Source organism: Camelus ferus, chromosome 6 (assembly GCF_009834535.1).
Source record: "Camelus ferus isolate YT-003-E chromosome 6, BCGSAC_Cfer_1.0, whole genome shotgun sequence".
Classification (NCBI taxonomy): Eukaryota; Metazoa; Chordata; class Mammalia; order Artiodactyla; family Camelidae; genus Camelus; species Camelus ferus.
Genome location: NC_045701.1, coordinates 34891851 through 34917273, shown reverse-complemented (window position 1 = coordinate 34917273; position 25423 = coordinate 34891851). Strand labels below are relative to the sequence as shown.

At 32.3% G+C, this 25423-nt stretch overlaps 1 long non-coding RNA gene across 2 annotated transcripts in view; it reads right to left on the bottom strand.

Moving 5' to 3' along the window:
* The window catches only part of LOC106729610, a 458398-nt gene that overhangs the window by 122206 nt on the left and 310769 nt on the right, over nt 1–25423 (bottom strand). For both annotated transcript variants that reach the window (XR_004320598.1, XR_004320599.1), the window contains one exon: nt 20372–20520. This is a non-coding gene — a long non-coding RNA (uncharacterized LOC106729610). The remainder of the gene's footprint in view (nt 1–20371; nt 20521–25423) is intronic.

Genomic DNA, 25423 nt, shown 5'->3' with positions numbered 1-25423 from the left:
GAAAGGGAATTATAATAACAAAAACAGTTTTAAAAAGAAGAGCAAAGTTTGAAGACTCACAGTATCTTATATAAAACTGTAATAATGACAACAGTGTGGTATCAGTGAAAGGATGGACATGTAGATCAGTGGGACAGAATACCCAGAAACAGAGAAACACAACTATGGTCAACTGATTTTTGTCAGATACGCAGAGGCAAGTCGATGGATAAAACAAACTTTTTAGCAAAAGCAGCTGGAATATTTGCATATCCACATGCAAAAAAAAAAAAAGTAGATTTGACCAGAGCTCTCATCTTATGTAATAATTTACTCAAAATAGATCACAAATCTAAATGTGAAATGTGAACTCTCTGAATATTCTAAAGGAAAACATAGGAAGTCATTTTGGTGACTCTTGGAATATGCAAAGGGTTCTAATATTTAATATCAAAAGCATGATCCCCAAAGAAAGTACTGATACACTAGACTTTACCAAAATTTAAAATAGTTTTCTTTTTCATGAATGATGCTGTTAAAAGAAATTTAAAAACAAACTACAGCCTGGGAAAAATATTTACAAAGGTGATTGATATCTCACAAGGAACATGAATCCATAGAACATAAAGAACTTTCAAAACTCAAAAACAAGGAAACAAGCCAATAAAAAAAGAAAAGAATTGAAAAGACACTTCACCAAAAAGATATACCAATGGTAAATATATATATGAAAGGATATTCAATATCATTAGTCATTAGGGGTAATGTGAACTAACAAAAAAGAGATAGTACTGCACAATTATTACCTCAGCAAAAACAATTGCAAGCCACTGATGAAGCCACATGCACTGGCAAGTCTGCAGAGCAATTATAAATTTTGTAGATTTCTAGTAGTAACGCAAAAATGGTATAGCCAAGAGTTTCGCATTTTCTTGTAAAATTAAACATATGCTTACCACATAACCCAACAATCTCCCTCCTAGGTATTTACCTAAGAGAACTTACGTTCATAAAAATCCTGTATATGTATGTTCATGGTAGTTTTACTCATCTGTCCCCAAAAGTAGAAACAACCTAAATGCCCTTCAGCTTATGAAAGGATAAACGAACTTTGGTGAATTCATACAATGCAGTTTTGCTCAGCAATAAGAAGGAACAAATAATTGATACATGCAACAATATGTACATATTTTAAATGCATTATAATAAGGGAAAGATGCCAGGTTCAAAAGGCTATGTGCTTCATGATTTCATTTGTATAACATACTGGAAAAATGATAGAGGATGAAATCAGATGATAGATATCAGGTTTTGGATGAGGAAAGGAGCTGATTACAAGGGACAGTGCTGGAGAATATTCTGGTGGATGGAACTGCCTCATATCTTGCTTACTGTGGTACTTACCCAACTCCTTACATTTGTCAAAGATCAAAGATAACTGCATACCAAAGTGAGAGAAGTTTACTGTATGTAAATTTAAAGTGTGTCAATAAAAATTAACATGGACATTTTGAAACATATTACTTAAATTATTAAATATTATCGATAATAGAACTGGAGAGCAGGAAAACTGTTTATATTTGATTAAGTAAGAGAAACAGTAATACAAATATATTATTTAGAGATCTAGAAGTAATCAAGAAAGTTAAAGGGAAAATGGCTATTCCTGAGAAGGCGTTATGGGGAGAGAGATATATACATATATATTCTTATTAAATTATTTATTTATATTGTTAACTGACTATAACTCAATTAAAACAAAATTTAAAAAAGCAATAGTGATTCTTACAACAACAAAAAATTATTTATTATATACATAGTACATATAATAAAGTATGTACTGTTTACATTTTATAAATGTATTTGTAAGAATTATATTGAGTTAAGATGATAGATGGTATATAGTAAATTGATCTAATTTAATGATGTGAGTTTAGTATTTATTTTATATAATCCTACCAGTGTCTTCATAGTATGTGAGGATAAACCATTTTTTGTTTAAAGTTTATTTCTGGATCTGTTAGATCCCAAATCACAATTATTTATTAATCTTGTAAATAGAGCAAACAGACAATTTAAGCAACATTTTTTATACAACTATATCTTACTCTTATTCTTGTCAGTTTGTGCCGCATGCTTCTTTGCAGTCTGAAGAGTATTCTGTATGAGTACTTGGGGAGTTCTGAAAGTTCTAACAAATAGTAATCAATCTGCTAAAAGATGTGTGTCTCATAGACTTTGTGCTTGACATAAAATTCTTACTACAGCAAAAACATGGCTCCCACTACAAATGACACAGAGCTCCAGAGCAGGCTGATAAGACAAGCTGCTATTGGGAAGCACACCATATATCTTCATCCAACTTTTTTAGTACATTTCCCTCTTTAAATTCGTAGGAAACCCTACCAAATATTATTCAGGCCCTGATACACATATTCTTGTCCTTTCTCAATATACCAACTTTCTCATAGCAAAGATGGTTTCTATCATAAGGTATTATTGAATAAGTTACCACTGTCATGAGAAACGCTGAGAAAACTGCCTGTATTTTCTACGTATTTACTTTGCACATGTCAACCCTACTGAAAACAACTTTCTGTCAACTTTCATAAACGGAAACCAAGGATTATCTATTGATTCTGAAAAAGATTGCTCTGACTACTAAAACAAGCAAAAGTTATAAGACCTGATAAGCTAAAATCATCGATCTTTTTATAAAAGCTTCAATTCTATTTTGGGAAAGGTATTTTTTATTTGACATGGATTTTCTACATTTAGTACAGTTTTTGCATGCATTTACTGAATTCAGTTAATTTCATGATAAAACCAGAAGAAAGATCCCAAGTGTGGCATTATGCAAACAATACATTTGTTGAGAAATGATACACAGCCCCCTTTATCCTATTTTTTATGGTATAAGGCATGCTGATTAATATATCAGTATTCTAGACCTGTCTTTTTATTTGAACAACATTACAACAATAAACCAGAGATGGAAAGCTTACTGAAGGAGGGGGAGGAATTACATTCCAACAAAGAAATAGATTTCATTTTAAGTACCCAGGGGGTTATTTTACAAGAAAGTAGAAACAAATTTAAAAAAAAAACAAAAAAAACTTGGCAGTGGCCTTTATTTCTAGAATATTGCTTTCTCAATATAACCCCCAGTGAGGAAAAAGTAATATTAACAAATAATAAAGTTTTGCTGTAATTCTTAGTGTTTTAATAAACACACTTATAACATGCCAAGTAAATTAAACTCCTTAATCTTTTCACCCTATTTTACTATAACACTGCATTGCTGTACTTGGAAAATGATCATTCCACAAACAAAGTTACTAATCATTTTAGACTGATTAAAAAGAAAAAATTTTCTTGATTCCTCATGATCCTTAAGCTGAAGTTTCTGACTAGGAGATTAAAGCTTAATTATTTTGATGTACCAGTTCAGTGTTATCAATCTGAACTCTTCACCACTTTGAAAGTATAAATTGCTTGATTTAAATAGGTGAATGCTCTGTCCTTTCCTTTTTTGAAGAATTCATATTTTCAATTGCTAAATGAAAAATAATAACTTCACTAAATGCTAATCATACTTTCTGCTGACAGACATAGAATAAACCAGATTATCAAGAATACTAAGGGGACACCACTATGCATAAATCAATACTGCCTCCTATATCACTAATCTTCTTTCAGACATAAAACACGTTTTTTTAAAAAAAAATGTAGACCACTTTGAGATAAGGTTTAAAATGCTCTCTCAATTTTAAAATTAAGTTTTCTTTGCTAAACTACTTTAAACTGAACTACTTTAAGTATAAAAATTAATCTGCGGAGAGTCAGTACCCCCTCACTCCATCACTGTTGTCTCCTCAGTGCTGCTCCACAGAGGTAACCACATCAGTTTCATATATGAACTTCCAGAAATATTCTATGTTGCACAAATATTGCTTTCTAGAAATTTCAACATGAAACTACATCTTGTATCTTTTTCTTGAAAAAACACAGTTTACATATTGATCCTTATAATATGCATATACATATAATACACATATAAAATACATATAGATTTAGTATGTTATTCTGTTATGTAAATGTTCCATAATTTATATAAATTGTCACTTAGGATGTGTTCAGAAACAGTTAAGTCTTGATTCTCATCTCAGACCGCTTTGTTTTTTAAATTGAGGTATACTTGATTTATAATATTGTTTTAGTTTCAGGTGCACAACAGGGTGATCCAATGTTTTTATTGATGATACTCCATTTAAAGTTATTATAAAATATTGGCTGTATTCTCTGTGCTTTACAATATATCTTACTAGCTTATTTATTTTATACATAGCTGGTCCATTTTTATTTTTCCTTATGGTGACTTTCCTTCCATAGCCTCTTCATTCCTTCCCTGCCAACCGTGCACAAGAGAAAGGAATCTCATATAAGATTGCTTGAACTCAAATTTTGGCTGCACCAGTTTTTCACTATGTGAATTTTGGGTAAATTATTAAGCTTATCTGAACCTCAGTTTATACTTCTGAAAAAATGGTATAATAATGCCTTGTAAGTTTTATAAATCATAAAATTTATGAAACATATTTAGCATAGCCCCTGGCACATTCCTAAGGGGTTTATAAATAGAGTGGAGATTAATACCCTTAGACCCAGAAGCCTTCTGAACAGGAGGTAAAAGCATCACTATATGTGAAGTTTCAAATATAGTATCCTCCAAGTATCTAGAGACCTGGCACTGACCAAGCCTATCTACAGAATGGATTTCTTTTCCCTGGTCTCTTCACAGTAGCAGGAATTTTCCTAACATCTGCGTAACTACAATGAGCAGGTGAGTCTTGTTACAAAAGGATACAACTCTAAAAATGATAGGCTCTTTCCATTTAGAGGAAGTTAAGTTGCCAATATCTTTTAAATTGCACAAGACCTCACATGCCCAAGTAATGTCTATATTAAAATTCATTTACATAGATCAAGCAGCCCAATGGACTGGTTTACATTCAAGTAGCTTGTATGCTAAGAGTTAACACTTCTCTCCCTGCACTGAGAATTCAGCTGTGCCCTGTAAAGTGATTTGTCATTGCTTTATCCCCAGAACTAAACAAACAATCCCCATTGTGTTTGCATTTAACTGCTCTGTAAGTAAACGAGGGTGTGTGTGCAGGGGGGGGGTGTGTGTGTGAAATTTGGCCCCATTCCCTTCTGTATGCATAGAACTTGGAGAGAAGATAAAATGGAATCTAATTCTCTTGTTCTTTGAGTAGTCTTGCTCCTTGTGTGGCACTAATATCGTGTCTTACATTATCTCATTTATTTTCACCACATCCATGAGTAAAGTGTCTATTATTATCCCCATAATACAGAAAAAGGATCAGAAGCTTAAAAAGCACAGATAATTTCTTCAAGGTCATAAAACCATTAAGTGACAGAGTTAGGACTCAAATCCAGTTTTCACTGACTTCAAGGTCTTATTTTTCTACCACATTATATTGTTGCTAATGAATAACTAAAAAGGTTCTGTGTGAAACTCACTAAATTCTCTTAAGGGTCTTAACTAAATCAGATATAAAAAAAATTTTTTTTTGCCACAGGAAAAAATCCTACATACAGGGGTCTAAATGTTATGCTATGCTGAGCAGTATGTTAAACTGTAAAACACAATAACTGTCGACACATTTTCAAAGATATCAGTCAGGAAGGTGACAAAGAAGTGGTTACAGGCCAAAGGTGGACCGACAAACACTGAGAATGAATAGAGATGACAATGCACAAAAATTCACATAAAATAATGTAGGTGATCAAATTACTTTTAGATCTCTAATTAGAATACTGTTTTTGCTCAAAATGGTTGTATATTTGGCCAATTAAACCATGCATTTTTTTAATAATCACCTTTGCTGTGTAATCTAGAGAAAATATATAAACACTGGTAGTCCCCAGGAAGTAACAGCCTTCTAGGCTATTGAACAAGACTTCTGCATAAGGGAATTAAATGTATAAACTTGTTCTCATGAGAACTTTGCTTCACATAGGTGCTTCCAAGTTATGGTCTAAACTTAACAATAGTAACTTACAATGTTCAAATTGCCTTCACATTCATTTACTTACTTGGGTCTCACAAGAACCCTTTCCTGTTGACAAGGTGAACACCACTATGGCATTTTTTGACATCATAGCATTGAATTTCAAGTTAATGCATTTGCTCAAAGATTCCTTTTTCACCACTGAGAAAGAACACAATTTCCTCACCAATAGCCAAATGTTCTTCTACTGATAACGGCAGTGATGGTGACAAAATAAGAACATTACAATAATACAACAGCAATAATAACAGTGTTGAATTTCCAAACACATATGTGAAAATTCCTCTGCTGTGGCCGTGATGATGTATTACCTTATCTAATCCTCATTACAATGCTATGAAATAAATATTATCTTATACAAACCAGGAAACTAAGGCTTGGAGAGGTTTAAATAACTATCCTTGATAACATAGTTAAAAAGTACAGAGTAAAAACCTAGATGCATCTCAAGGTAATACTGCTTATTAGAGACATAGGTCAAAAACAGTGTGCTGGTCCCTTCTAGTTTTAGTGTTCAAAATAGGATAAGGTCTGTGTTCTATTTAGGACATGAATTATTATTTCCTAAGTTTCTAATATTAAAGTCCTATGTCATTATTCTTTAAATATCATAAAATATTAGTTTACCTTTATTAGCACAAGGATTTTTGGGGTGTTCTGATGTAGTTGCTTTGGAATATCTTCTCTGATTGTAGTAACAAATGAGTATGATTTTTTTTTAAGGCAGAAGAACATTTTCTTCTTCACCTTTATAAGTTCTGTTCTCTCTCTATTTCTCTCCATATTTCCTCAGGTTTTGCCTTCTTTCTCTCACCCCTTGACCTCTCAGTCCAAATCATTGATATACTCAATTGCAAATACTCCTTTCCACCACAGTTCAGTCAATAAACAGCTGTTAAGGATCTAAAATACTTGAGTACTTTATTAAGTGCTATGAATAAGGCAATGAATGAAATTAACATGGCATCTCCCCTAATAAAAGCATTTATATAATGACAATGACATTAAGCAGAAGCATTAATAATTGAATAATGGTCAAAAGGCAGGATGGAAAAAAAGCAGGATGTGGGATGATATGTGAACTTTAATAAGAAAGATTCATCTAACTAGCAAACTCAAGAAAGGTCTCCCTGATGGAATAATTTTTAGCTGAAATTTGAAATATGAGTAGGAATTATGCATATGAATAAGGTTGGGACATACCCAAAGGCCCTGAGGCAGGAAGGTACTAAAGGAAGGTTACTGGTGCTAAAGTTTAGTAAAGAAGGATGAGAGAGCCCACTAGGCTACAGAGGTAATCAAGTGGCGTGTATACCTTATTCATGATAATCATTTTATTTATAATTGAAAGTAGTAACTGAAAGATTGTAAACAGGGAAGGGTTTTCTAGTTTAAAAACATAGATGGGGAAAAACTGATTAGAAACTCCTAGACTATATTTGAGAAGATTGGTTATGCAAAAGTTACAAAATCTTAGGGAAGAAATGCTGGTAGATAAAATTAGAATGGCATCAGTGGATATGGAAAAATAGAACACATGATCAGGACAGAGTTAAAGCACTTAGTCTACACACAGTAATTAGCATAAGAATAAAAGAGCAAGAAGAGTGAAGAATAAATTCAAATATTTTGGCATAAGAAATTGTATACAAATTTTTTAAAATTTCTTAAAGATTAGAAATAAAGCTTAAAACATGTTCACTCTAAAATACCAAAGAGATATGAGGAAATTGATTTTTAAAACCTGTGAAACAAAAGAGAAGCATGGAAAACCAGGCTGTGATATATTTATACAACTCAACAATTAAAAGAAACATTTAGTGCATGCAAAAACATGGATAAGTCTTCAAAACTAACATTAAGCAAAAGTAGCCAGACATAAACCACAATATTAAGACTTCATTTATGTAACTATCTAGAATAAGTAAAACTAATCTACAGTGTTAGAAACCAGGAATGGTTGTCCAGGGCAGTGGGAGTGGGAAAAGGTAGTCAGGGAGACAGTTAAGGGACAAGATGAAGCCTTTGGAATGGTGGAAATTATCTAATATTGATTGAGGTGGTGATTAAACAGGGGTAAACATATATATAAACACTGATTGAACTGTATAATTTAAAAAGGTACATTTTATTATATGCAACTTACACCAAAAATTGATTTTTAAAAGATAATGTATGATATCAGCTAATTTTATGATTTTTTTCCAAAAGTTAAAAAAAAATCAGTTAATTTTAAGGTAGGACTAAAAATAGTGTTTAGGTAATTGAAAATTCACTCCTAGAAATAATACTTTCAAATAACACACAGAAATGAAGTAATAATATATTTAATTGTATTGAACTGTTGAATCTGAACCTTCCTTATGCTTCTACTTAAAACTGAAATTTAGCATTAAAATTAAAATTTTCTACTCTGCAAAGACACTGTCAAGAGAAAGAAAATATAAGCCACACACTGGGAGAAAATATTTGCAAAACACACTTCTGTTAAAGGACTGTTATCAAACTATACAAAGAACTCTTAAAACTCAACAAGAAAACAAACAACCTGATCAAAAAATGGGTCAAAGATTTTAGTAGACATCTCACCAAAGAAGATACAAAAATGGCAAATACGCATATGAAAAGATGCTCCACATCATATGTCATCAGAAACACAAGCTAAAATAACAATGACAAAGTACTACATACTTATAACAATGGCCATAATTCAAAAAACTGACAACATCAAATGCTGGTGAGGATGTGAAGCAATGGAAACTCTCATTCATTTCTGATGGGAATGCAAAATATTATAGCCACTTTGAAACATAGTTTGACTGTTTCTTACAAAGCTCAACATATTCTTCTCATGTGATAAAGCAGCTGTAGTCCTTGGTGTTTATTTGCCCCAAGGAGCTAAAATTTATGTCCACACAAAAACCTGCACAAGGATGTCTATAGCAACTTTATTAACAACTGCCAAAATTTGGACAAACCAAGATGTCCTTCAGTAAGTGAATGCATAAATAAACTGTGGTACATCCAGACAATGGATATTTAGTACTAAAAAAAAAATGAGTTTTCAAGCCATGAAAAGACATGGAAGAAGCTTAAACACGTATTATGGAGTGAAAGAAGTTAATCTTAAAAGGCTACGTTCTGTATGATTCCAAGTACATGACATTCTGGAAAAGTCAAAACTATGTAGATAGTAAAAATCAGTGGTTGCCAGAGGTCCGCAGGGAAGGAGGCAGGAATAGGCAAAGCACATAGGATTTTTAGGGCAGAGAAACTACTCTGTATGATACTATAATGGTGATATGTGTCATATATTTGTCAAAATTCACAGAATGTGCAATATTAAGAGTGAAAAAAGTCTTTTAGAAAATAAAGTCTTAAAAGAAAAAAATTGAGGTTGATGACTATATTTCAGTTCATTGGATATAATTGAAGAATCTCGCTGCTAAGACTGCAGTAAATGATCTTTACTATATATTTTTAAAAATTGTACATTATATATGATTTTTCACTCAAATCATCTGCTTACTATCCCTGAAAATGTTCCGTATCTTTACAACTGTATCAAATTCACATATGATTATTCATCGCCTCTGTGTATCCAGTGGTATTCAGTTATTCCACTGCCCCATTGGAGGCCTGCACTGACTTTCATGTGCAGATATTGCAGCAGATATAACTTTTCAATAAAATTTAAATTTACTTCAGCTGTGATTAATAAGTACAAAGAGTGAATGTCAATTTTAATACTCAGATAGTAGCATTTAAAGGATTTTGGTGAGTTCAAATGGGTAATATTGCTTTTGGAATACTTCATAGTGTTTTAAACAGGTTCATATAGAATCAAATGGTTTGACTTTATGTAAACAGTTGCATTGTGTTTACACTTTATGTAGAAATCATCATGTGACCTAACACCTGTCAATTTCTGAGGGGCTCCTACAAAGAGGACATCACTTGCTGAAAACGTAAATACACAGTTTGGTTATCTGTCAAAACAAAGAGTCATCAAAGTTGAAAAGGAAGAGAGCAAATATATAACACAAGTGACATACAGCAGGCTACTACTATGAGGGAACTAACTGCTACAGTTCGATGCTTGATTAAAGCACAAGATGAATAGGACTTGTCTGATTTTAATTTTTAGACACTAGGGATATTTTCCCCATATTTACCACTAAGAATATTCATAAAATAAAGCAATGGATTCATGCCCAGAAAAGAAAATTAAAAGCCCAACTTAAATTATTCATATAATTTAACATGTAAAATGAAAAAGAATGGCAGCTGGAAAATGAAAGGAATGGAAAGCTGTCTATCCTCATTAAAAATATGTTTTGTGGGAAAAGAAAGAGAAAAATGGAAGTTGCTTATGTAAATATAAATGTAAGTACCTTTTACTATGAAAACCAATTCAGAAGGATCAATAAATAGAATTATAACCACCACAAAATCGACAACAATAAAGATTTAAATAACACCAGATAATCTTGTGAATACAAAACTGTTTAGACTTCAAGATAACTTTAAGAAAAATAAAAGCATACTCTATCAGTTTTAAATAAGATGATGGTTGGTCCATAATAAAATGATGAAAATTCACACCCACAGAAGAAAATGTTACAGCTGAGGACAAGATAATCAGTGTAATCACAAATCTGACAAAGCCTCAGAAAAAGAAATTATCTACACACCTTTTTTCCTTTAGTACAAGTAACATCTCCTACTCTATTCACCCCAGTCTATAGTTAACTAGTATAGTTCCATAAGAGAGAATGATTACATCTCTGTCTCAGTGGGTGAAAGTACCTCATCATGCATTAGTTCTACATCCATTAGACCGTCTGACCCTGTAAAGTTGGGTGAATCCATTTGTGATTCAGACAAAAAGAAAAAGCAACTTATTTCCAGGTAATATTCATTCATTTCATATTTTTAGGGTTTATTCTTTCATTCAAAATATCCATAAATAACTTTCATGTTCTAATGCTCAACTACCTTAAATTTTATTCTAAGACAACAGACATGCAGATTGTAATCCCGAAAGAGCAGATGGAATGTCTGTTTTGTTTACATTTGCTACAGCAGTGGGACTGGCAAAAAGCTCACAATAATATATAAAATTTTTTTCCTTCAAACTTTACTGAGGCCATCAGGGAAATGCATATTAAAACCACAATGAGATATCACTTCACATCTGTTAGAATGCTATTATTAAAAGACGAGAGATTATAAGTGTCAGTGAGGATGTAGTGAAGAGGGAATCCTGGTACACTGTTGATGGGAATACAAATTGGTACAGCCAGTATATAAAGCAGTATGGAGGTTTCTCAAAAAATTAAAAATAAAAACTACTATATAATACAGCAATCCCACCTCTGGTATTTAAGCAAAGGAAGTGAAATCACTATTTCAAAGAGCTATCTGCATCCTCATGTTCATTGCAGCATTATTCAGAATAGTCAAAATAAATGGCCAACGCTAGATGAAAGGATAAAGAAGATGTGGCATATATATATACACAATCAAATGTTATTCAGCCATGAGAAAGAAGAAAATCCTGCATTTGTGACAACTTGGATAAACTTAGAGGATATTATACTAAGTGAAATAAGTCAGACAGAGAAAGACAAATACTGTATAATTTTACTTATCTCTGTGGATTAAAAAAAAAAAAGACTAATTCATAGAAACAAAGTAGAATGGTGGTTGCCAGGGTCTGGGTGGTAGGGGGAACAGGAAGATGCTGATAGAATGGTACAAATTTTCAGTTATGATTAGTGAATGAATGAATAAATAAACTACCAAACACAAAACAATTAAATCGCAATGACCAAATATTCAAAGAATAAGTAATTTCAATTCCACAAACACCTGTACATGTAAAAGACATTAACTACTCTATTCATTTTTGTGAGGCTAGTAAAATCTTGATGTCAAAAATCTAACAAGGAAAAAAATTATAGGTAAATCTCACATATATTTATATGCAAAAACCATATATAAACTACTAACAAATTAATACTCATTACATATAAAGGAGTACTGATGAATGCAAGGATAGAATTAGATATCTAAATAGTATATGCTACAATATGAACAAAACATAAAAATCTTATCATCATTACTCTAAAATTTTGATAAAATTCTGTACACATTCACAATTTAAAAAACATAGCAAACTAAGAATTGCAGGATCTTTCTTACCCTTATAAAAGATATTTTCAAAAATATAGTAAGCATTATATTCAATGGTAGGATGTAGAGCAAGAATGTTCACTGTCTCCACTTTTATTGAAAATTGTATTGAAGTACTTATTCAATAGTATATTGAGGAAAGAACAGTATATTGAAGAAATAATAGTATACTGAAGAAAACTGAAGTTTAAAAAATTTAAAGGTGTAAATATTGATGAGAATACAATTTTACTCCAGATCATATAATTCTCTATGCAAGATCCTCAAAATTTTTTCAGCTAGATTACTGGAATTAGTAACAGTTCATAATATACACTGGTTTTAAAAACTAAGTATTCAAAAATAATCAGATTATCATTTCTGGATATGATGCACTAAGATGATCTCAGATGATCCCAGATGACCCCAGAGCAGAAAACAGTATAAAAACATGGACATAATGCTAAAGCAACTATTTAATTGTCCTGCAGTGTGGACAGAAGCAAAAAAGACTGTGGTTAGGAGGGCATACTTTCTTAGAGAATGGAAAATGGGTAGCTGAACATTTAGGTTACAGTTTCCACAACTTGCAGGCTAAAGCATGATCTGTAAGACATGCATAATGGGAGCAGAGGGCACACTTGGAAAAGACTATAGTTTTTCTGGTCTGGGAAGATTGAAAAGTGAAGCCAGGAAGCTAGGAACGGCAAAGATAGTAGGGGAATCATGAATGGAAAACGGACAAAGAGGGGAATCTTCAACATTTCTACCCATGTCTGTGACTGATCTCTCAAACACACGTGTGGAACAGATTCAAGAAAAATTAAGTAAGGAAAAAAAAAAAAAAGATCTGAACGAGGACCAGACTTGTTCCCCAAGAAACAAAATATAAAGGTCAAGTACAGCCAAGAAAAACACTTACTGAAAGAAACAAAAACATAGTCATTGGAGAGTAATAACAGAATTAAGAACCCACACAATGTAATATTCATAATGCCCAGGATACTATCCAAAAGGTCATGAAATACCAAGAATCAAGAAAATGGAACACAACATCAAAGAAAGGAAATCAATTGACTAAAAATAAGAGAATCCAGATGTTAGTACTAACAGAAAGAATACAGAAATGGTTACTATGTCCTCAATGAAATAAAAGACCAATGAATACAAATTCCACACAAGAAATGGAAAGTCTCAGGAAAAAAAATGATGAAAGAACCAAATGTTATTCTAGAAATGACAAATAAAATAAATATATAGAAAGAAAGATAGAAGAAATTCTTGATTTTGTGGTAGGACAATATTTTTAAGAGTACACAAATCACAGGAAAAATAATTTAGAATTGATTAAAAATGTGCTTTAAACACACTGAAATAATGAAAATGCAATTCACTGGGAGAAAATATTTACAATACAAATGCCTGATAAAGGGTATGTAATTAGAACATGTAGAAAACATTTCAACTAAATAATGAGACATACTGCCCAATGTGACAAATGTGACATTTAAACAATGAAAAAGAAATTTTAAAATATATATCCAATAAGTAGATATTAAAATCCTCAACATTCCTAGATATCAGAGAAATCCAAAATAAATCATAATATGATACCACTATATACTCACTAGAATATCTAGAATTAAATGATTGACAATAACCAGCACAGATGCCAAACAAGTGAAACTTTCATCGCTGGTCAAAATACTAAATTTATCTATTATTTTTTATGGCTGAGTAGTATTCCATACACCAGAAATTGATATGACATTGTAAACTGACTATACTTCAGTAAAAAAAGTAATAAAAAATTAAATTTAACCATTCAAAAAGAGTTTCGTAGTATATTATAAAGTTTAACATCTACTTAATACACAAACCACTTTTATAAAAACTAGAAATTCCACTCCTAAGCATTTCCCCAAGAAAATTGAAAATATATATGCATACAAAACTTGTACATTAATGTACACAACAATTTCAACAATTATTACCCCAAAATGGAAGCAGCACAAATATCCATCAGTAGGTAAAATGATAAACAAATTGTGGTGTAACCATACAATAAAATAATATTCAACAACAACAAGAAATTGACTACAGATAACCAAAACAACTTCCAAAATGTTATATGGAGTGAAAAAATCAAGATGTAAAAGAGTATAAATTGTATGGTTCCATTACATGAATGTTTAGGACAAGTAAAACGAATCTATAGTAGTAAGAATCAGACCAGGGGTTGCACTGCACCGGGCAAGGGTTGCTGTGAAGGGATAACTGCAAAAAGCAAAGAGTCACAAAAGAACTTCTGGAGTAACAGAAATATTCTAAAACTTGATTGGGGTTTTCATTACAAGGCAGAAATACATTTGAAAAACTCACTGAACTGTTCACTTAAACTAAGTGCATATTACTGCATGTTAATTATATCTCAATAAAGTTGACTACAATGAAACTTTGATTTCACATTCAAAAGTTAATGTAATTCACTGTATTAACAAAATAATAAAGAAAAAGCACATAATCATCTCAATAGACACAGAGAAACCATTTAAATAAATCCAACACATTCTTTCCTGATAAAACATCTCAGTAAAATAAAGGTAGAAGTGAAGTTCTTCAACCTGATAAAGGCCATCTATAAAAAAAAATCTAGAGCTAAAATCACTCTTAATGATGAAACTGCAAGTGCTTTTCCTCTGAGACTGGGAACAATAAGATTAGCATAGGTTATAGTAGTCAGGAATTTTTCATGAAATCATAAAAGAACAATTTGAAACGTAAGTATATTTTGGATGGTAATTCAGACACAATAGGATTAGCATCAGCTATAATTATATATATGTATGTGTGTATGTATATGTAAACACACACATATATATATAATTTGTTCTAAATGCTTTAAGGACACAAATTATAATGACGGGGAAGGGTGGGGCTAAATGTGGTGTGCAGGCTTAAAATTCTGTGAAAAATGTGAAACTTTCTCTGTAAAAACTGGGGAATTTTGATCAGAGAAGTATACAGAAACAATTTTAAAACTATTTTCCTTTAGTTACTACCTATTAGAATGTGAGACTAACGTGGAGTTCTTTTTGTAAAGTCAAAATTAACATGTATCTATTTGTAAAATTATTTGTAATCTTCGAAGTTTAAATCAGTGTAAATATACTCTGACACTCCAACTGTTCAGTCACCCTTCCAAGCTACAAATTAAAACATAGGATATTTGAGCTGATTTTTAATAAATTACTATCCTAAGTATCATTAGGATAGTTAAATACAGTTAATATTGCAAAAAACAAGTAACTATATACCTGGAAATGGAAGCACATGACACATACACATATACACACACACTGACTCACAGATTAAAAGCCAAGTAAATCACTTATTTACCAAAACTGCCACATAAGTATATGTGTCAGAATTTAAAGTTTGCTTGAACTCCAAAAGAATAAAGATAATGGTTACTTGGAGGCAAATCTCTCTAAAATATAACAGGTACTTCCTCTCCATTAAATAAAATGTTTTAATGCAATTTCATCATTTACTGGTGATTCAGTTCATCATGATCAAAACAGTCACCATTTCACAAATACATATAGGCCTAGAGACTATTCCAGAAGAATATCCTAGTTAATATTCTGTTTAAAATATTCTCCAGAGAACTAAACAAGTAGAACTACATCAAACTAAAAAGCTTGTGGACAGCAAAGGAAACCATTAACAAAATGAAAAGGTAATCTATGGAATAGGAAAATGCACGTGCAAACCATGTACTGGATAAGGGGATAAAATCCAAAATTTATAAAGAATTCATAGCAAAAAAAAAACCTGATTTAAAATGGACAGAGGAACTCAACAGATATTTTCCCAAAGAAGATATACAAATTTTCAACAGGACATGAAAATGTGCTCAACATCACTAATCACCAAGGAAATGCAAATAAAAACCATGATGAGATATCACCTCATATCTGTTAGAACAGCTATTATCAAAAAATAGGAATTAACAAGTGTTGGTGAAGTTGTAGAAAACGGCTGTGCATTGTTAGTAGGGATGTAAATTGGTGCAGCCAGTATGGAAAACAGAACAGAGGTTTCTCAAAAATTAAAAACAAAGCTACCAGATGATCCAGCATTCCCACTTCTGGGTATATAGCTCTCTCCTTAGTACTCCTTAACAACACTAAATGGTCTTGTCCTGCTGGAAAGGCTTTTTACATATTACAAGGTGGAAGTTTTTCTCTGAATTGTCAAGATGATCAGCAATAACTTCCAGGTAAGTAGCTCCAGATTATACACTTTAAAATACGAAAATAATGACATTGTATGGTTATCCTTTTTCCCTAAGGTTAGAGAGTTGCAAATTCTCAATGCTCATTTAAAAGAAAAACTAAGAATATGAAGATTTTGTACTTTTACACAGGGTTATCAAAATTCCCCTTTTTCTTTTCTTTATCAAGTTTTTACATATTGAATAATATTGTCAGGAGATTTTTAAAATAATTTTAATCATGTCATAGGCTATGAAAGTGCATTTTTTAGTAAAACTTGATTTTAGTTAGTATTTTAATGGCAGAAGAGTGTCCTTGACCCCTACTTTCTATATTTTGGTATAGTCTTAAATTTGCAACCTCTTTTTCACGTTTTGATAATAGGATTCCACTGGTCTCATAAAATAAGTTGGAAAGTGTTCCCTTCTTATTTTCTGAAAAATCTGTGTAAAACTGGTATTATTTATTCCTTAAATGTCTGGCATAGTTAATCAATGAAAGCATCTAGGCCTGGAGTTCTTTGTGGAAAGCTTTTTATAATGAATTTCATTTTTATTATAGATGTAGAACTATCCTGATTTTCTATTTCATCTTGTATCAGTTTTCGTAAGTTATATTTTTAAGAAATATGTATGTTGCATCTACTTGTCAAATTTATTATTATTAAGTCTTCCCTTATTACCATTTAATATCTATATGATATAAAGTGATATATCTTTGCACTTTTAAGACTGAATTTCAGATTATACAAGATCAAAAGAGAGGGAACTTGATTAATTCAATTATTTTCAGTTTCTAAGCATTTTCACTCAAAATGAGAAATGAAAAATTAAGAAATGGGTTAGAAAGATTGAGATTTTATATATATGAAAGTATTATACTTCTACATTTTATACAGTATTTGTTTACTGAGTGAGAAATTTAGATATATAAGAAATATTCTTTAATTATTATACTAAATATAATAATTTCAGTTAAAAATGGAAGTTCCCAACCTCCTGTTGGAACTAATAACTGGCAATGATAATACGTACATGCATAGGCAATGCCAGCTTGATGACGTGATTTCTACTTATTTTTTATTGACTTAGCAATTAGCAATCACACAAGGTCCCACAAAGTATTATAAACTATAACTGAAAAAACAATACAAAAAACAAGTAAAGACCTCACATATGATTTATCCTATGTAGTCTATGAGAACTCACTTAATATTTGTGTTTACTACTTACTATCTTAACTGCAGAAGTAGAGACAGAAGATTTTAGCGAGACACAAGAAAACAATAATCAATTGTTTTTGAAAACAAAAAATTTTTAAAGTGCACAAGATACTGCCTCCCTTATTTCTAACACAAGATGGCCCACTAAGCTTTAAAAATAATTAATATTTTTAGAAGGCCCATTAATATCTTGCACTGATCATGTTTAGACCCCAATCTCCTTAGAAAAGATGGACAATTTTGTTGTTGTTGTAGTTGTTTCTCTCATAGATGATTCTCTAAATTTTCAAGAAGCATGCATTTAAAACTTTATGCCTGATTCACATACAAAAAACAAAAGTCCCTTGGAAAAAATCTGTCTCCTGATGCTTATATTTTCTCTAATCACCATACAAAGTACCTCTTTCCAAGTGCTTTGGGGAATATTAGTATTATACCCAATATGAAGTATATGAAAGGCACCCAAAAATTAAGCTACATTCAGCCAGCATCAATGACAGTGCCAAATTTGACAGGGGGTTGGCACTTATTAACACATACCATTAGTAATTATAGCATGAAAACATGTTCTTGTCTTTATTGCTTTAACATCTCTTGAATAAACAGAACGGAATTACACAGTACAGAAAAACTTTTCCTTATGCCATGAGAATCCTGTTACTACACTTAGAATAAGCCCATCTTCTAATTTTTCAGTGAAAGGTTTCTTTGAGGGATATCTTGAGTTTTCTTCAGTTTTTTCCTGCTTTGCTTAGCATTTCATGTAAACAGTAGACCCAATGATAATTTTCAGTATCTAGAATAAATATTCATCTAATTGCTTTGATAAAAAACACTTACTGATCACCCTACAGTAGGCAAAATCAAAGACAGTTCCAAGTACAGTCATAAAGTTTTTACTCCTTTACTCTTTCAGAAAGTAAAAATCTTCCTCCAAGATTTCTTTAGATTGCCCTACCAACCAGAAAATTAATATAAGGCCACCCAAAATAATTTTAAAGTAGCCCACTAAGTTTTATTTTTCACCACAAAATATTATTCAGCTAGAAATGTAGACTTCTTTTTAAAAGAAAACATCTTTAAAAAGCTGGAAAATCAATCTTAACTATGACCAGGAACGTTATTTAATGCTATGCAAATCCTTAGATAAAATCCTAATATGTCATCTTCATTAATAACACTCTAAAAATAGCATTGCATATGCATTGCAAATAATGTACAGATGATTTTTCAATCATCTTTATACCAAAAAAGTATTTAATTTTAGAGACATTAAATAGAATAGGCCACCATCTTCTTTTCCCTGTGGATTATCGAGTGCTTCTGGGAACAAAAGAAATAAAAAATGCCTTTTTCATATACCTATTAATAACATAGGGTGATTGCTTAGGTTTAGTAGTGAAAAATTCTCCTTTATTGGTTAATTTAAATGTGTTTTAAAGCACCTTTTGATGTTAGAGTCTAGTTTAGACTGAAGATAAATATGCTAAAATAACTCTTCAACACTTGCTATATCAGAATGACATCAGTTACAAAATACAGAAATTGTAGTTAAAATGGCTTAAACAATAAGTGGATATATTATCTGAAGAAACAGGAAGTTCATATATCAGGAATATTCCATTGTTGGTTTATTTATACTCATTGTCAAGAGCAAGGGTCTTGTTTCTTCCATCTTTTTGTTTTGACTTGTTCTTCATGATTATATGATGGCTGTTGTAATTCCATAGAGAGCTAACAACATCCAATAAATGAAGAAGGGATATTTCTTGCTGACTACTTTTCACACCAGTGGAAACTCCCAGCTTGAGAAAATTTCAAATACTTTATCATTGGCCAATAATGATCCCATTCCCTATCTTAAACTAATCCCTAGCAAGAAAAATATAATTATCATAAATGACTTAAATAATTGATCTGCTCCTTGGACTCAAGATACTATGATGTTTTATAAAACACACATCCAAGTAACAGATTTCTGTATCAAAAGAATTAGGTTGGTAAACAAGAGGCTTCACTACACTGCCCTGAAAATATTTGTTTCTCAAGCATAACTGTTTCTTGAAACATGGTTTTCCTTTTCCTTTCTTAAACTTCTTCCAACTCCAATATTGTCTATCTTTTGAATTCTTTTCCAGCCTTCAAGAGTCAACTGTAAGTTAAAAACTACATACAAATCCTAACTACATTTTTGAAAAATTATGACAATAAATCACGAGAAGATTGTACATTATTTTGTTCTGAATGTACCAATAGTTGTTTGTTATTTCAGAAAATTTCTTCACCAATGGCAATTTAGCTCATAATTTTTGGGTCATCACCACAATATAACTGTATTAGTTTAGACTTAGAGTGGACACATGCAGTGTCTCTTTTTATGTCTTCCAGTACAGTTGTGCCTGAATATTTACAAATTGAAATATAATTCTTTGATTATAAATTGATTTTTTTTTTGGTTTCTTAGAACTGCTGGCTTTCTATTCCACTGTGATATAAAACTGGGTGTGTATAAAAGTAATCCATTATGATAACATGGTATGAGTGAGATTAGACTTGAGTAGTTCTAGAAGACATAGCAAATTGCATTTGGCTCATACTCCATGGTATTGCCACCTTACCTTTCTTACACTGATGGGTCCATGGAGAGTTCTTCATGGCAAGTCTATTGAGCAAAAAACATCAGGCCTGATGTACAGATGATCACACATAATATGCTGCCACCTTATACCTTCTACATGACAAAGAAATACAGTAGTGAAGAGAGAACCTACAAGTGGATAAAATACAAGGTGATTTCTGTTTGTCCACTTTTGATACAAAGATAATTAAATAAAAATATACATGCAACGATTTATGATAGTATTTAATTTTTTAAAAAATTAGTCAGGAAAATGGATAGAATATGTTCAGAACATTGAGAACAGAAAGCCTAGAGTAGGAGCATGATGGTATACTGCTTAAAATGGGCAATCTATGAAAATATTTGTTTCCCACATGAATATTCACCGAAAGGCATCACTGCAGAGAAGGCATTGCATAATCAGGTGGATGAGATGACACAGTTTATACATGCACCAATTTATATTCTTACCAACAGTGTACAAAGGCTCCCTTTTTTCCACATCCTCACCAACATTTGTTATTTGTGCTTTTTTTGACAACAGTCATTTTGAGAGGTGTGAGATGATATCTCATTGTGCTTTTAATTTGTATTACTCTGATGGTTAGCTATGCTGAGCATCTTTTCATGTGACTACTGGCCATCTGTATACCTTCTTTGGAAAAATGTTCAGGTGTTTGCTTATATTTTAATAGGGTTGTTCATTTTTTTTATATTGAGTTGTATGAGTTCTTTGTATATTTTGGTATTAATCCCTTAAGGGTCATATCATTTGCAAATATTTTCTCCCATTCAGTAGGTTGTTTTTCTTGTTGGTTTCTTTTATTGCGTAAAAGCTTTTAAGTTTAATTAGGTCCTATCAGTTTATTTTTGCTTTTGTTTCCTTTGCCTTTGGAGACAGATAAAAAAAATATTGCTGTGGTTTATGTCAAAAAGTGTTCTGCTTATGTTACTGTTTTCTTCTAGCAGTTTTATGATTTATGGTTGGGGCAATAAACTGGCATTTAAGAAGTTTGGGAAGTAAAAATTATAATATATATGGAATTGAATGGCTTTCTGTAGGTGCTTCTAATGCACTGAAGAAAGCTGATGAAAGAAAAACGGTAGAACTACTCACCAATTAAAGTATTATTTTGAAAGCTAAAGGGCTTCCAACATGTACGTTGACTCTCATCTTTAGGAGTCAGAGGACTCATGGGCAGTGTCAAATGGCTTGACTGATTGAAGAGAAGCTGGAAGGAGAAATATTGGAAGACAGGGAACAAGGACATCTTGGGAAGATGCACAGGCACTATAAAAAAAGGGCACAAATTGAAGAGTTTCATATTACATGAAAACACCCACTTTAGAGGGTACATTAAACTAAGTCAGTCAATAACAGTCAGCCTCTGTCATAGTCCACCCTAGGACTGGGCGAATGGGCTTATAAATGCAGTGGCCATGGAGACAGTAATAAATTCTACATATGGATCCGACTGTACGGACTTCAATCTCCAAAATTTACTTACATACTGCTGCTGATGAAGTCAGTAATAGAGACTAATTCCGAGTTCCTACTATAATGCTATCCCTTGAAGAGACAATCTATTACTTGAGGGCAAGTTAATTACATTGGATTCCTTTCATACTGCAAAGGGCAGTGATTCATCTTGAGCGGAATATATATATACACATCCAATAGGGTATGCTTTACTCCCTGTGAGGCCTCAGATAGAATCATATCTAGCATGATCCACTTACCCATGACCCCACATAACATAACTGCATTTTACAGAAAAGAAGGTATGAAATTTAATATACATGGGATCCACTGGTCCTATTATCCATCTCACTGCCTAGATGCTGTTGACCTGAAGAGTGAAGGAAATATCTTCTGAAGGTATAACTGAAACATGTCAGCTTGGACATGATAGCTTACAAAGATGGGGAGACCTTTTTCAATATTCACTTTTATGCTAAATCAATGACCATTTACTGCTTCTGTGCCTTTAACAGATAGGATAAAACATGGGTTTGGTTAACAAGGATAAAAGTCATAGTGGCCTTAGTTAGTATCAAATGCAATGTCTTTACTGGGAAACTTGCACTTCCTGTCCCCATGGCAACATGTGTTTAGATGTCCAGGTTGCCAGAGACAAGTATTTCCCTAAGGGAAACAGGAAGAGTCCCACTAAACTTAAATTATGGTTATTACCTGGCCACTTAAAGGCTCTTTATATTAAGAGACAACAGGCAAGGAAAGGAATTATCAGCCTGGAAGATACAACTGACCCAAATCATCATGAGGAGGTAGAGCTGTTATTAGATACAGGTATGGAAAGGATTATGTTTGATACCTAGGCCAAACATTTGCATGTATTTTGATATGAGTTTATCCATTTTTGAAGGTAAATGGACAAGTGCAATAGCTATGACTTGAGAAGATGTCAAGACTTCTAAGAGATAAGGATCTCAGTAGGTAACCTCTACTGGCAGAAGCACTATCCAAAAAGAGGGAATCTCAAATGGACAGCAGAGAATGAAGGCAACACGTATCACTTTCACTCCTGGGACCAGATGCAGAGGGGATTGTAGTTCTTCTCAGTAATCTTCCACTTTTCGCCCAAGAAAAGAGACCAATCATAATCATAGCAGAGCTTCTCACAGAACTTATGATACAAAATGAATAGATCAGAGCAGCCTAAGAGTTGGACAGTAATAGATGATGTGTATGGCACCCAGATCACTCCTTCTGGACTGAAGCACTCGTGCCCTCACTAGTTGGGGTGCTGACGGCTAAAGGCACCCAGCTAAGTCTCTCTCTACACTGAATGGGGGAATACCAAGGGGAAATTGGGTTGCCAATACACAATGTAAGCAGGGAGGAACGTGTCTGGAACCCATTTTCTGAGGAGTCTTCTAGTACTCTGATGTCATGTGGTTAATTGAATATAAAACTGCAATAACCAACACAAATAGGAGTCCTAATGGCTCCAAAATAACTCTTAATGGCTCAGGCTCTATAAAAATAAAAGTTTGGGGAGGAGTCACTTTACCAGCCAAAGAACCTTGATCAGCTACAGTGCTTACTGAGGGCAAAGGGAAAATGTTGCAGAAATCCTTTTTTTCTGGAAACTCTCATATAAGCTTTACTTTACCTTTATAGCAGTAATCACAGATCTCTCTATGCACTTCTCTTTAAAGTGCTAATTTAGCAGCTAAATGGGAAGCCTTTTTATTCCTTCAAGTTTCAGTTTCTCCAATATATCTAGATATTCCAATGGAAGACATTTAGTGACTATTTCTTCTATACTCCAATTGCAGCCTTCTGTGCTTTCATTGCCGCATCTCTTCCCATATCCATGTAGCTTCTAATATCTACATTAAACCCCTAATTACTATAATACTTAGCGTGGAATGATATGATATGGAATGAGTGATAATGGAAACTAAATCACATTCCAAACTGGGATAAAAATAAAGCAGGATTTAGATGTATAAATTAGAAAAGAATAATTTATTATAAGAGAAAATCTTTATGACTTTGGAGTAGTTGAAGATTTCTTAAAAAGGTACTGAAAACACTAACCATAAGGTAAAAACGATGTCTAATTGGACTTCATTAAAATTATCAAAAGATACCATTAAGAGAGTAGAAAAGGACTCCATAAACTAGGAGAAGATACTTTCAGTACCTGCATTCCACAATAGATACATATCCATAAATATTTCTAAAAATCTATAAAATTAATTGGAAAAAGACAGACATCACGGTTTGAAAAAAGGAAAATGACTTAGGCAATCCTCAAAAGAGGGTATCAAATCACAGACAGGTTTGCACATACATAAATTATAACCAAAATGCCATACCTCTGCAAACTGGCTAAACTGATTAATTCTTTTAACTGAGAACAAACACTAAGTGTTGTTGAGCATGTGTAGTAAGTGGTACTCTTATGAACTGCTCATGAGACTGTGAGATGATAAAACAATTTTTTGAAAATTGTTTGGCATTATCCACTAAAGCTGAACATACCTAGCAAGGTGCTTAACTCTTTGTTTTTTAACTGAAATGACACACAGGGTAGGAGGGTTAAATGAGACTCTAAAAATCAGAGATATTATTCAGTATCAAAATATATTAATAATTCTAAAGTTAGAGATAACTGCAGGATGCAAGCAAAACATGAACTCTGAAACACCTCGAACATAATGAGTCACTTGTTGGTGCCTAACTCCAAGGGGTTGGGAATGTGCCTAGAAAAAGAGGAGAACCAGGCACAGATGGCTTTTAGAATTGGTTATGAGTCCGACAAAAAGGAATATATCCTTGGCAAAATCTGAGTAAACTGTGTTGGATTAATTTATTATAGTTGTTAGAGAGAAGAAATGATTATAGGGAAAGGGGTCAACATAACCTACTTAGACTTTTTTACATTATAAAACTTCTCTCAAAAGACTTTTAAAGGTTTACTGAATGTGAAAAAATCAGAGGAAATTTAAACTTTGGCAGAGCCATTTAATATTTTTCTATTGCTCTTATTTGGGATTGAAGATGGAGATCAGGGTGTATTATAATCCTTTCAATCCATAAGTCTCTAAGATTTGAAATCTTCAAGTTGCTGGATAATATCAGACTTTTTCAATAAGTGAAGACACTAATGAAATAAAGCATAAGGTCTCACAGTTGAGCACAAATAAGCAGAAAAGTAGAAGCCACAATCTGGAGTAGGGAAGCTCAAAGGAAAGATTATAAAGGCACAAAATTCAAAATTCAATTATGTGTAATTATCTATAACCTAGAAAAGAAGAGAGATAATAATAGAATATTTTATTGATATTTATATTTTTTACTTGCCATCCTTCTTCCGCTCCCAGGCTATTAACCCTGTCTTGGGATAACCAAAATGTTTAACAAATTCTTATGCATTTTAATGACAGTGATAGACACAAGCCAAAGTACAATGTCCTGAATCAATATAAAACAATGTGCTTCTAGAACGTTATGTAGACTCACATAATAATTCACATGATGGTAATCATTTAATTCAAAAGGTAAAGGTATAGAAGA